The sequence below is a fragment of the Chiloscyllium plagiosum genome, chromosome 19 (assembly GCF_004010195.1).
Source record: "Chiloscyllium plagiosum isolate BGI_BamShark_2017 chromosome 19, ASM401019v2, whole genome shotgun sequence".
In the NCBI taxonomy this organism is placed as follows: domain Eukaryota; kingdom Metazoa; phylum Chordata; class Chondrichthyes; order Orectolobiformes; family Hemiscylliidae; genus Chiloscyllium; species Chiloscyllium plagiosum.
Window position 1 is genome coordinate 45,761,442 of NC_057728.1, and position 12,864 is coordinate 45,774,305.

At 39.2% G+C, this 12,864-nt stretch overlaps 1 protein-coding gene and 1 long non-coding RNA gene across 5 annotated transcripts in view; one reads left to right on the forward strand and one right to left on the reverse strand.

Moving 5' to 3' along the window:
* The window catches only part of LOC122559749, a 41,495-nt gene extending 36,652 nt beyond the window's left edge, over positions 1 to 4,843 (forward strand). For both annotated transcript variants that reach the window (XR_006314537.1, XR_006314538.1), the window contains exon 3: positions 4,757 to 4,843. This is a non-coding gene — a long non-coding RNA (uncharacterized LOC122559749). The remainder of the gene's footprint in view (positions 1 to 4,756) is intronic.
* Positions 1 to 12,296, reverse strand: part of rassf9 (Ras association domain family member 9) — a 60,162-nt gene extending 47,866 nt beyond the window's left edge. For all 3 annotated transcript variants that reach the window (XM_043709698.1, XM_043709695.1, XM_043709696.1), the window contains exon 1: positions 12,139 to 12,296. The gene's annotated coding sequence lies outside the window, so the exon portion shown is untranslated. The remainder of the gene's footprint in view (positions 1 to 12,138) is intronic.
* Between the last annotated feature and the right edge of the window lie 568 nt (positions 12,297 to 12,864).

A 12,864-nucleotide genomic window follows, 5' to 3' on the forward strand; every position in this document is an offset into this window, starting at 1 on the left:
CTTCATAATTTTGTATACCTCAATCATTTCAAACCTCACTCTTCTCTGTTTCTAGAAAAACAACGCAGACATCTCCAATCTCTCCTCATAACTGCAATTCACCAACCCTGACAACATTCTAATAAATTTTCTCTGCATGAGTGAGTAAAACCAGGTGCACAAAATACTGGGACAGACAAGTAGCACAAGCATGGAGAACAGATATCTGGCTCAGGAGTAACTGATTGGAGATATTAAAACATTCTAAATTATGGTTACACTTTTTGTAATGGGTCTCTGTGTAGTTACTACACAAAGTATAATAAATAAAACTGGTGAATTACAGGCACAGATTTCCATATGGAATTATGATGTGGCAATAATAGACCTAGTTGAAGGAAAGGCAGGAGTGGATATTACATTTTTCTGGTTACAGAATGTTTGGGAAAGTTAGAAATTGAAGATATTTAAGGGGAATGTTCCATTACTGTAGAAAAAAGTATGCTTCAGAAGGTTCAAGGACACAATCAATTTAGCTAAAGCTAAGGAACAAGGAGGATGTAATTACATTATTGAGTGTATTCAACAAACAAATCTGTAAGGAAATTATAGTAAGGTACCAGCATTGTGGAATAGTTAAAATGAGAAACTTTAATTACCTGAAAATGACTAAGAAAGTCAAAGTACTAAGGACAGAGAGGGATAAGCATTCTGATGTTATGTTCAGTAAAGTTTCCTACACCAATAGGTGTCCAGTTCAACAAAAAGGAGGCACTACTACAACTGGCCATTGGAAATGAAATAGGACAAATAGATCAAGAGTCAGTGAATGAACATATATTTATTGTCTATATTATAGGGTGTACAATTATAGTGGAAAAGGATAATAGACAAAACGCAATTAACTGAGGGACAGCCAACTTCCATGGGGCAAGAAGGAGCTGAACTGGATAGACTAGAGACAAAGGTTAGTGGAAAGATTGTAGCTGAACAATATGCTACTCTCAAACAAAAGATAGTTCAACTAATAAAAAAAATGAACTGTGGATGATGGAAATTACATATAAAAACAGAAATTGCTGAAAAAACTGTTTCAGTTCTGAAGAAGGGTCATTGGACCTGAAACGTTAATTCAGCTTTCTCTCCATAGATGCTGCCAGATTTGCTGAGCTTCTCCAGCAATTTTTGTTTTAGTCCAGATAATAAAGATGAGAAAGTGTGATAATGTTATGTTTGAGGTAGAAAATACAACTGAGAATGAAACTCAGCACAAAATTTTCAGAAGGGAAATGAAAAAGCAAATAAGTGAAGCAAAGAGGAAATATGAAAAAAACTGGCAGCTAATTTAACAAGGAATCCCAAACTGTTGTTTCATATATATTAAGTAAAAAGCCATTAAAAAGGAGGAATAGAGCAAATGAGGATCTAAGAAGGGATGTTGATGAGGTATTTATTTATTTTACTCCTGTCTTTACCAAGGAAGCAATCGTTACTAAGACCATAGTGACAGGACAAAACACAGCCACAAAAAGGGTTCACAATTGATAAGGAGGTTTTACATAAGCTTTTGGAACTTAGAGTTGACAAGGAACCAGGATGATATAACATGCATCCAGGGATATTGAAGGAAGTGAGAGTAATCTTTCTGTCTTTGTTGGACAAGGTGACAATGCCAGTGAACTGGAGAACTGCAAATATTACACTCTTGTTCAAAAAAAGGTTTGTAAACAATACAGTTTAACTTTGGGAATGCAGATACTTCCAGAACTAATGAATTTCTGGGGGCTGGGGGGCACGGCTCAGGGAGTGGCATGGTGGCTCACTGGTTAGCACTGCAACCTCACAGTACCAGTCACCCAGGTTCGATTCCAGCCTTGGGCGACTATATGTATGGAGTTTGCTCATTCTCCCTGTGTCTGCGTGGGTTTCCTCTGGGTGCTCCGGTTTCCTCCCACAATCCAAAGATGTGCGAGTCACATGGATTGGCCATGCTAAATTGCCCATAGCGTTAGGTGCATTAGTCAGAGGGAAATGTGTCTGGGTGGGTTACTCTTCGGAGGGTCGGTGTGGAGTTGTTGGACCAAATGGCCTGTTTCCACACTGTAGGGAATCTGACCTAATAATATTTCGATAAAGGGAGAAAAATTGGGTTAATTAGGAAGTAAGTGAGGACTGCAGATGCTGGAGATCAGAGCTTAAAAATGTGTTGCTGGAAAAGCGCAGCAGGTCAGGCAGCATCAAAGGAGCAGGAGAATTGACGTTTCGGGCATAAGCCCTTCTTCAGGAATGAGGAGGGTGTGCCAAGCAGGCTAAGATAAAAGGTAGAGAGGAGGGACTTAGGGGAGGGACGTTGGGAATAACTAGGAAGTTCCAGCATGCAGTTTGCCAGTGGAAAATCATGTTTCACTAACTTACTGGAGTTATTGGAACAGGGAACAGACAGGGTTGATCTAGATAATGCTATTCATGTAGCGTAGATAGACTTCCAAAAGGTGTTTGATACAACAGATGGAAAAAAGTTAGCATCCATGGAATAAAAGGCACTGTAGTAAAAGTGGATTAAAAAAATGACTTGCAAAGTAGTGTAATGCTGAATGGCTATTTTTCAAGCTGCCGCAAACTTTATAGTGAGGTCCATTTAGAGTCAGTATTGGGACTCTTAGATTTCATGATTTATCTAATAATCTAGATCTTGGAGTGCAAGGGACAATTTCAAAGTTTTGTGGGTGATTAAAAATAACTTGGAAGGTTAATATATGTGAGGAGAATAGTATAGAACATCAAATGGACATTGATAGCAGATGAAATGGGTGAATAGGCAGATGGCAGATGAAGTTCAATGTGCAAAAGTGTGAGGTATTATATTTTGGCAGAAACAAAAGCATGAAGATAGAGTACAAAGTCAAGGGTACTACTCTAAAAATGTGTAGGAGCAGGGAGATCTGGGTGTATAGTGCATAAGGCATTTAAGGTGGCAGGACAGGTGCAGGCAGCAGTTAATAAGATACTAGTATCTTATGATTTATTAATAGTGTCATTGAATAGAGGGACAGGGAGGTTATGTTGAATTTATAAAATAACAGTTTGACAGCAACGTACACAATAACAGTACATTTCTGAGTGCCTGACTTTAGGAAGGACATATATGCATTGTAGAGGTTGTTCCAGAGATGAGAAAGTTCATTTAAAAAGATAGACTAGAGAAGATGAGACTATTTTCCTTGGAAAGGCAGGGGCTGACAGGAGATTGGGTTGAAGTTTTCAAAATTATGAAGCGGCTTGGACAGAAATAGACAGGGAGAAACTGTTCCAGCTCATGAATGGATCAAGAATGAGCTGGCACAGATTTAAATTGAATTGCAAAAGAAGTAAACATGTTGCGAGAAAACACTTTTTCACATAGCCAATGTTTCAGATCGAGAATGCACTTTCTGGAAGCGGAAATCAATCAAGGTATTCAAGAGGACATCAGATGATTAATCAACAGAAATAACATGAAGTGTCATGGGATAAGGGCAGCAGAATGGCACCATCATGTTGACCAGACAGCTGGTGCAGATCTGAAGGACTGAATGGCTTCCTGCACTAAGCAGTTCTGATTTTAATTTTCCAACACGCAATTGCTAAGTGTACTTGCTAAACTTGTCCTAGCATTACACTGATAGTCTCACCACCTTCACGACTGTCCAGCCACATTTAACTCTATTTAGAAAAAAATTATAGCATTCCCTCTTTTCTAATCTTTCTCATTCTCATCAGAAAATGAAGAGAAAGTAGAGAGCGGCATACAGTTAAAATAAAAACAAAACCTATTTACTGAAATATAAGCCCAAAAATGCTCAATCTACCAACATTAGAAAGCAAAAAAGACAGGCTACCACTTCAGAAGGATATTAATCAATTCTAAACAAAGAATGTCCACCCAAAATATCAGAGTGCGTTTTTCATATGTTCATATCTCCTCATCAAATTATAGACTTTTACCGACCATTTTAATATGCTGTTAAATGGCAAAAATTGGTTCATTGCACTAAGTTCCATGTGGCCATTTTATTACTGGTATCTAGGCTATACATGTGAGCCATTGCTTCAGGCTTATATTTTACATCTGCTATTTTAGTCATTTCAGAGATAGAAATTGATCTTGTTGCACCCACTTTCCACATGGCTATAATGACTAATTTTGGAATGTAATGTTGTATACTTGTTCTGTGTCTATGTTTTTTTTAATGCAAGCATTCTGCTGGCCACCTAGAACTGGTGGTTACTTATTTAAAGAGCAGCCTAATATCCGTTTTTGGTTTAGTTGCTAAAATTAGTTGCCGATCATTGGAACAAGCACCCAGACCTCCTCCACTTATTTGGATTCTTTAGTAGCTTACACAGGTTTTTTTTAACATCAGTATTCATTGCTGTGAATTCCATTCATCCACAACATCCATATCACACCATCACACAATGTCACGCTATTATTCCACCCATCACAACTCTATTGTACATCTCCTTATCAAATTATAGACATTTACTGACCATTTTAATAACCTATTAAATGGCAAAATTGGTTCATTGCACTAAGTTCCATGTGGCAAAAAGGACTAATTTTAGGTCACAATGTTGCATATCTATTCTGTGTCTGTATTTTTTCTGTTATAGTTTTGGTAAAGCCTATTTTTCAGGCTTTTTGGTGGCCATCTAAAACAGGTATCTCTGTCAAAAGGATGTGGAGATAGATATAATGCTTCTTGCAATGTTCATCTCAAGCACTTCTGTGATGCAGGACTAGGTGGTCCACAGACTGTTCCCAGGGATGCACAGGTAAACATCAACCACACCCAGAGGGCAACTAACTTTGTGAAAGACACTTGTAGGGATGCCTGAAATCTACTGGTCTTCCAATGCAAGGAGTTGTCTTCTGTTGAATGTTGCAGGCTGGTCCATTCCAAGGCTCAGGACTAGGTCCTGAGGGAAGCTCTAAAATTCAAGGGTGTTGCCACAGAAGCACAAAGAGAAGGTCATAGTCTAAGGTCTTCCAGCAGTTGTACATCAAGAGGCTGGAAACTGTATAACACCTTGATCAGGCCTTACAAAGAATGTACATTGTGAAAAATCAAGCGAATCAAAAATGTATTGAAGTTACTCAGAATGGAACGTGGTGTATGGAGAAAAAATTACTTCTGCTCCACTTTTGGTAATTTTGAATTTGAAATATCTTGCATTTGGGCCGTGTAGCTGACATGGAATCTATGTTGTCAATAGTAAGGCAATTGAAAATAAATTGTATGGAACATGCTGTCTGAAAACAATTCGAACATCATTGCAGACTCTGTTGCATTTAAGTTCAAATGTTTTGTGATGTATTAACAGTATTTTTGGAGGAAAAATAAACTTGCCTTCAGGCCGCTGGCAACAATGACAAGTTCCTTGGTATTCATATCTTCAAACAGTGCAGATGCCACGAGAAGCAACATGGGTTTGGTTGGCTTGTCTATACATTTTGTGTCTGGCTTCAGATGGATTCAAAATGGCTTTCACCACACGTCCCAAACTGTTTCTGAACACAGAAATAGTGTCCAGCTAAATTTCTCCCCTTAAATCTTGTAATTAATTCAAAGATAATAATTTTTTAACAGTGGAAATTCTTAAAATCATAGAATTCCACAGTACAAGAATACCATTCAACCCATTGCTCCTGAAAGGAAGACCTAGCTAGTCCAATTATTCTGCCCTAAATCCATAGCTCTTTAAATTCATTACTTTCAATATATATCCAGGTCTGTTTTGAGACCTCCTATGGAATCTACTTCCACTACTCACCCTGGCAGCACATTCCAACTCCAAACAATTCTGAGTACAGACTTTTCTCCTCATCTCACTCCGAGCTCTCTTGCTGACAATCTTGAAATTGTTGTCCTTAGTTACTGACATACCAACTATATAGGCATAATATCTTTCATTACGCTGTCAAAAGTGTGTATAACATCGAATTCCTCAATAAAAGTCACCTGCTAATCTTCTCCACTCCAAGAAGAATAAGCTCAATATATCTTTCCTTACACCCAAAATCCCTCACTCTGTATCAGTCCAGTAAATCTCCTTTGAATTCTCTCTAAAGCTTTAAGTGAAGGTGCCCAGAACTAAACATAGTACTCCAAATGTGGAGGGACCATTGATTTGTGGAGGTATAGCAGCACTTCCTTGCTTTTATACTCTATGCGTCTATTTATAAACCCAAAGATTCTACGAGCCTTCTTAGCAATTGTTTCAGGGAATCATACATGTGATTCTGCACCAGTCACTCTGCACTGGTCTTTCTCTCAAAGCCTGCATTGTCTCTAGGTATTTCTTCTATCAAAATGCATTGTCTTGCATTTCTCTACATTGAAATTCTGCATGGCCAATGTGTCCCAAGTTCCTGAGCACAATTCACTACTCTTGTTAGCTTTGTGTCATCTGCAAATTTAGAGATTTTGCCCTCAGCATCCATATCCAAATCATTTATAGAAAAAGCAAGGGTTGCAATACTGATCCCCAGGGAACACCACTTTTAACTCATCTCCAATCTGAGAAATACACATCAATATCAACCCTGTTTCCTATCTTTTAGCCATATTTCTAATCCATGCTGCCAAGCAGCCATTAATCCCCAAAATTAATAAATATGACAAAAAATATAGATATAAAAAGAAATAAATGCAATGATGCTGAAAATCCAAAATAAAAATGTTAAGCAGCAAACACATACACATAAAAGCAGAGTAACTGAAAGTACTCAAGTCAGCTTGTTTAACTGGACTGACTAAAACAAAAATAAAAAGGAAAACAACAGGTCAGAGGTATAAAACGTTGTACTAATTGTAATAAGCAGCTACTCGGTTTAAAATAACCAAACTTACAATTGTGCAGTATTTTTCACAAATTCAATATGTTAAAGCAGGTATGCAAATAATTAAATATTTTGAGTTGTAGTCACTGTCAAAATACAATAAGTACAGCTGTCAGTTGTGTCAAACGACATTACACAAATGGTAATGAGCAGAGAATCTGTTTTACTGCTGCTGATTGAGTAATAAATATTGGCTGGGAACTTGGAAGAATTATTACTTGGAAGAAGCTTTCCTTCATAATAGTGTCACGTTATCTACTGTGTGCACCTTAACACAAACCTTAGCCTAATGTCTCATTGAAAAATTACACCTCCAATAATGCAATATTCCTTCAGCGATGTAGTGAAGGAGCAGCATTTCAATCTGTGCTGGAATGTGTAGAGCACACCTCAAACTTACAGCCTTCCTACAGAGAAGCAAGCATGCCAGCACTGAGCCATGGTTCTGATTTATTGGAAAAAGCTGAATGTATTAGATGTCTAAGATGCTATTTATTTCACTCTACAATACTTTAAGTTGAGGGTCAAACATAGCAATACATGTTCAAATATGGCAAATGAAAGTCAATACTCTTTCCTAAAACTGTGCAAATATTTATTAGCCAGATGTGTGTTGGAAAAAAAAGCAAGTGTTAATATGGGCTGTTGATTAGCAAAGATAAACCATTATTTTACAATGGTTAGTTTTTGTACAAGTACACACATGGATTGTTTTGCCTATCTAGAATAAAACATTCACATTTTTCTTTTTGTTGATAGATAAAACACATGGATGTTTTATTGTTCTGATGTGTCTATTTCTTAGATGGCATCTGGGTGTTCCCAAACTTATTTTACTATCAGCAGTTTTCTGCAAAAAAAATGTTGTTGCACGAAAGATATCTTGGTAATTAATGCAGCAACATTTTTTTGCAAAAATAATTGCTAAATGTAACCAACACAGTAGGTTCAATTCCCAAACCAGCTGAGGCACAACAACACCTCTTTTTCCTGAGGTGGCTTAGGAAATCCAGCATGTCCATAAGGACCCTCACCAATGTTTACAGATGTACCATAGGAAGCATTGTATTTGGGTGCATACTATTTGGGGAGAAAGTGAGGTCTGCAGATGCTGGAGATCAGAGCTGAAAATGTGTTGCTGGAAAAGCGCAGCAGGCCAGGCAGCATCCAGGGAACAGGAGAAGGGCTTATGCCCGAAACGTCGATTCTCCTGTTCCCTGGATGCTGCCTGACCTGCTGCGCTTTTCCAGCAACACATTTTCAGCTGCATACTATTTGGGTCTGGTTTGGCAACTCCTTGGCCCAGGACAATAAGAAACTAGAGAAGGTTGTGTGCACAGCCCAGATTATCACAGAAGCCAACCTTCCATCCATGGACTCCATTTACTTGTCATTGTCATGGAAAGGGGGCCAACATCAAAGACCCTCATAATGCTCTCCTACAACAATCAGACAGAAGATACAGAAGCTTGAACACATCCACCAACAGGTTTGAGAACAGCTTCTTCACTGCCAGTTTTGGATTAAGTTTAAAATCATACAACACCAGGTTATAGTCCAATAGGTTCATTTGGAAGTACTAGCTTTCAGAGCTCTGCTCCTTCATCAGGTGGCTAGTGGAGCAGGATCATAGGAGACAGAATTTATAGTAAAAAATCAAAGTGTCAAACAACTGATGCGATATATTGACAAACCAAGATTGCTGTTAAGTCTTTCATCTTTTAGAATGGGTTGCAGGTTTCGATTCATTAATATGTAAATCCCAGAACTTCTTTCAAGTCACATTCCCAAGATAACAAGGTTTTATTTAAAAAAAGTGACATCTCAGCTCAGACAAAGCATAAAAGCTGTGAGGTATAGCCTATATACATTCCAATCTTGAGTCTGACTGGTTCTATTTCCAAAGTAGGAATTCATGAACTATCACATAGATTGATTGCCAACAGACTGTGCTTTTTGAACAAAATAGAATGTATCTGCAAATATAATTGTGCAAATGCAAATTCACCCCACAGACTTATATATGTGTGTGTGGGCAGCGGGGGGAAGAGGGAGAGAGAGAGAGAGAGAGAGAGACAGTGTGTGTGTGTACATGTGTGTGAGTGTGATGGAGTAAATGCCTGTGAGAGGATATGCACATGATTGTGAGTGTGGGGGTGTGTGTTTGTGTGTTCCTGAAAGATAGCGTGTGTATCAGAGAGGGTCTGCATGAGTATGTGAGTATGTAAGAGTGTGTGTGTATGTGTGTGCTTGTGTGAGAGTGTATAGTGTATTGGGATCACCTGCAGTGTGACATGAACCCAAGGTCCCGGTTGAGGCAATCCTCATGGGTACTAAACTTGTCTGTTAGCCTCTACTCAGCCACTCTGCTTTGCTGCGTATCCTGAAGTCCACCTTGGAGGATGGTCACCTGAAGATCCAAGGCCAAATGTCCCTGACCACATAGGTGTTCCCTGACTGTGAGGGAACACCCCGGTCTGGCGATTGTTGTGCGATGTACATTCATCCATCGGGGAACACTTGAGAGCTCCATAGTCAAGAAAGCCCAGCAGCTTCTCTACTTTCTGTGCAGGCTGAGGAAAGCCATCTCCCAACCCCACCGACCCCCAACCCATCCTCACCACATTCTACAGAGGGTTCATTGAGAGTATCCTGAGCTGCTGCATCACTGCCTGATTCGGGAATTGCACCGCCTCGGATCATAAGATCCTACAACGGATAGTGAGGACCACTGAGAGGATCATCAGATTCTCTTGTCCCTCCATTACAGACATTTACACCACACGCTGTATCTGAAAGGCTAAGAGCATTGTGGAAGACCCCACACACCCTCTTTCAAACACTTCTCCATCTGGCAGAAGATACCAGAGCATTCAATCTCTCACAGCCAGACTGTGTAATAGTTTCTCCCCCCAAGCCATCAGGCTCCTTAACTCAGTATGATCTGATTCTTTCCCATCTGAAATTCTTTGTACGACTTTGAATTGTGCTAGAAAAATCTCTATTATTTATAATTCTTCTATGATCCGGTAATTTGCCTTTTTTGCACTTCTTATGCACTTTATGCCATGGAGCATTCTGTAGCTTGTCATGTCCATGTAGTACCCTCGGTCCTGGAGGAACGCTGTCTCGTTTTTACTGTATCAGTTGTATATGGTAGAAATGACAAATAAAAAGCTACTACTACTATTACTACTATTCTATTTTGTTCAAAAAGCACACAATCTGCAGGTAGACAATCCATGTGATATTTTATAAATTCCTACTTTGGAAATAGAACTTGTCTGACTCAAGACTGGAATAATACAGACTCTAACCTTACACCTTTAATGCATTGTCTGAGCTGAGATGTCACTTTTTTTTATAGAACCTTAAGTTATCTCAGGAATGTGACTTGAAAGAAGTTCTGGGATTTACATATTAATAAATCAAAACCTGCAATCCATTCTAAAAGATGAACAACTTAACAGCAATCTAAGTTTGTTCAATATATTGCATCGCGTGTATAACACGATGATCTTTTGCTATAAATTGTGTGTCCTGTGATCCTACTTCACTAGATACCTGATGAAGGTGCAACGCTCTGAAAGCTTGTATTTCTGAATAAACCTGTTGGACTTTAACCTGGTCTTGTGTGATTTTTAATTTTGTCCACCCCAGTCGAACACCGGCATCTCCACCTCATTGTTGGACTAATGAATGGACTCTCTAACATCAAATAATGTTGATCTTGGTCATGTCGATCTTGTTTCATGCATCTCCTGTTCAGTGTAATCTGTATGCCTCATTCTGTCTAAGCCCCACGCTCTGTATGTCGTTGCTTACTATGATCTGCCTGTACTACCTGCAAACAAAGCTTTTCACTGTACTTAGGTAGACGTGACTACAATAAATCAAATCAAATCAGGTCATCATGAAGGACTCTCTTCCTCAATCTCTCCCCTCAGGTTAAGTGATCACTAGTCATCTCTCTCTCTAATGAGAGAGCAGTCCTCTGGTCTACTTAGAGTATGGCAATTTTATATTAGTAATTTCAGTAAATTGAACATTTACCTCTGCATCTGCCTCGAGTGAGTTCCTTCACTTCTCTAACTTTGTAACAATGCACGTTATGATGAAAGCCCTTGGCTCCAGCTTCCAGCAGATATTTTTACTCTTACCCCACTTCATGCTAATAGGTTATCTAGAAGCTTCTGAATGTTAGGTCTAATGATTTATGGCCTCAATGAAATTCGAACATGAATAGATGGATAAGGAACAGAGAAGTGAAATGAGGTTAAATTAAAAATAGATAGAGGGAAAATGAGAGAATAGATTATGAACGACACAAAAAGCAAAAATAACACCACAAAAACAAAGCCTAAGAAAATGCTTCAGGGAACAAGTTACTACTTGTACGATCAAGTCTCCATGGCCTCATTATTTACTCCAGACTGGTTGGCCTGCCAGGACAATAAATCATATCACGAACACCATTCTTTGACATGGGGCTACGATCCCCAAATGACTGAGCTTATTTTGTATTGACAACACAAATGCAAAACTTTGGTGAGTCACTGTATAAGGCCGCGGGGCCGGGGGTGGTCATTCTGTCAGCTCTGGCAACACTGTGCCCAGTTAAGTTCTGGTGATTCCGAACTCGTGACGTATAAGTTTACCTTATCTCTAAATTGTTTTTTTTAAAAAAACTGAATAAAGTGCGCACTGTTATTTTGTCAGCAATTTCTGAGTTCATGCGCTCATTTTATCAAACCAAATTCGCAAGAAGTAGAGATTGCCGTTAAAAATGAGATTAGCTGCAGTATGTCCAGGCGCCATGGTAGTGACTCTACTTCTGGAACAGAGGCGCAGGTTCAAATCAGTGCTATAAGAGGTCGAGTATAAATATGTACAAAAAGCTCTGTTATTCACTACAGAAAGGGTTGTTGACACTTTTGCAAACAGCAAGCTAGACTGAAGTCTTACTTTACATTGGACTGCATAACCCGTGTTTAACGCGGATGGCTGAAATTTCGATCCTTTTTTAGATTTCTTACAGTGTGGAAACAGGCCCTTCGGCCCAACCAGTCCACACTGACCCTCCGAAGAGTAACCCACCCAGACCCATTTCCCTCTGACTAATGCACCTAACACTATGGACAATTTATCATGGCCTATTCACCTGACCTGCACATTTTGGACATTTAAAATAGAACATAAAGGTGTCCATTGCTTAACTCCTACTCTATAGCCTCACAGATACATAAATTGGCCGTCAGTGCACACGATAATCTTACCCTGTTAATTTCGGCCAATTTTAGTTACTCCTTTCAACGGAGAACGCTTCACTTCTGCGACCAAGATTCCCGGAAAGTCTCTTACAAATGAAAAAAAATTCCATTGCACCGATGGTTTACTCATTAATTGTGACCCTGCGAATGCCGGAGATGCCGAGTGAATGGCTTGGCACAATGCCACGGCTAAAAAAACCTCCCACCTGTTTCAAAAACAACATTGACGTTTTGGCCAGAAATCCTCGGAGTCCGTCAGGAAAGTCCATCATTTCAAATCGCCTTATCGATTCAGGAAATGTACGTTGCGAAGCCAAATATTGACCACATGCAAACAAAAACAAAAAAAAAATGTAATCGTGAAGTTGTCAGTTTCAAGGACATTAAACTCACATTCCGATTTAAAAGTGAGAAGCCAGCGTTTAGCAATGCCTCTGGAATGTTTGAAGAAGATTTGATTTTAACCGCATTATACTGCACTCCATTGCACTTCCCTAATCTGCGTGTGTATAATTGCTCGCTATAGATTTGTATGTATTTTGAATTCCATGTATTTTTAAAACTCTGGTGCCAGTGAAAGTCAGCTTGTGGAAAGCGAATCTCGTGTGTTTGTTGTTGGTAACCAAATTGAAACGCGAGTTGGTAGCAGTGAGTTTGTATTCCCCAGTCTCACTCTAGTGGCCCCTGCTGGAGTTAATCTGTGTGCGCCTTTTGGGTGAGAACAGCAGCAGA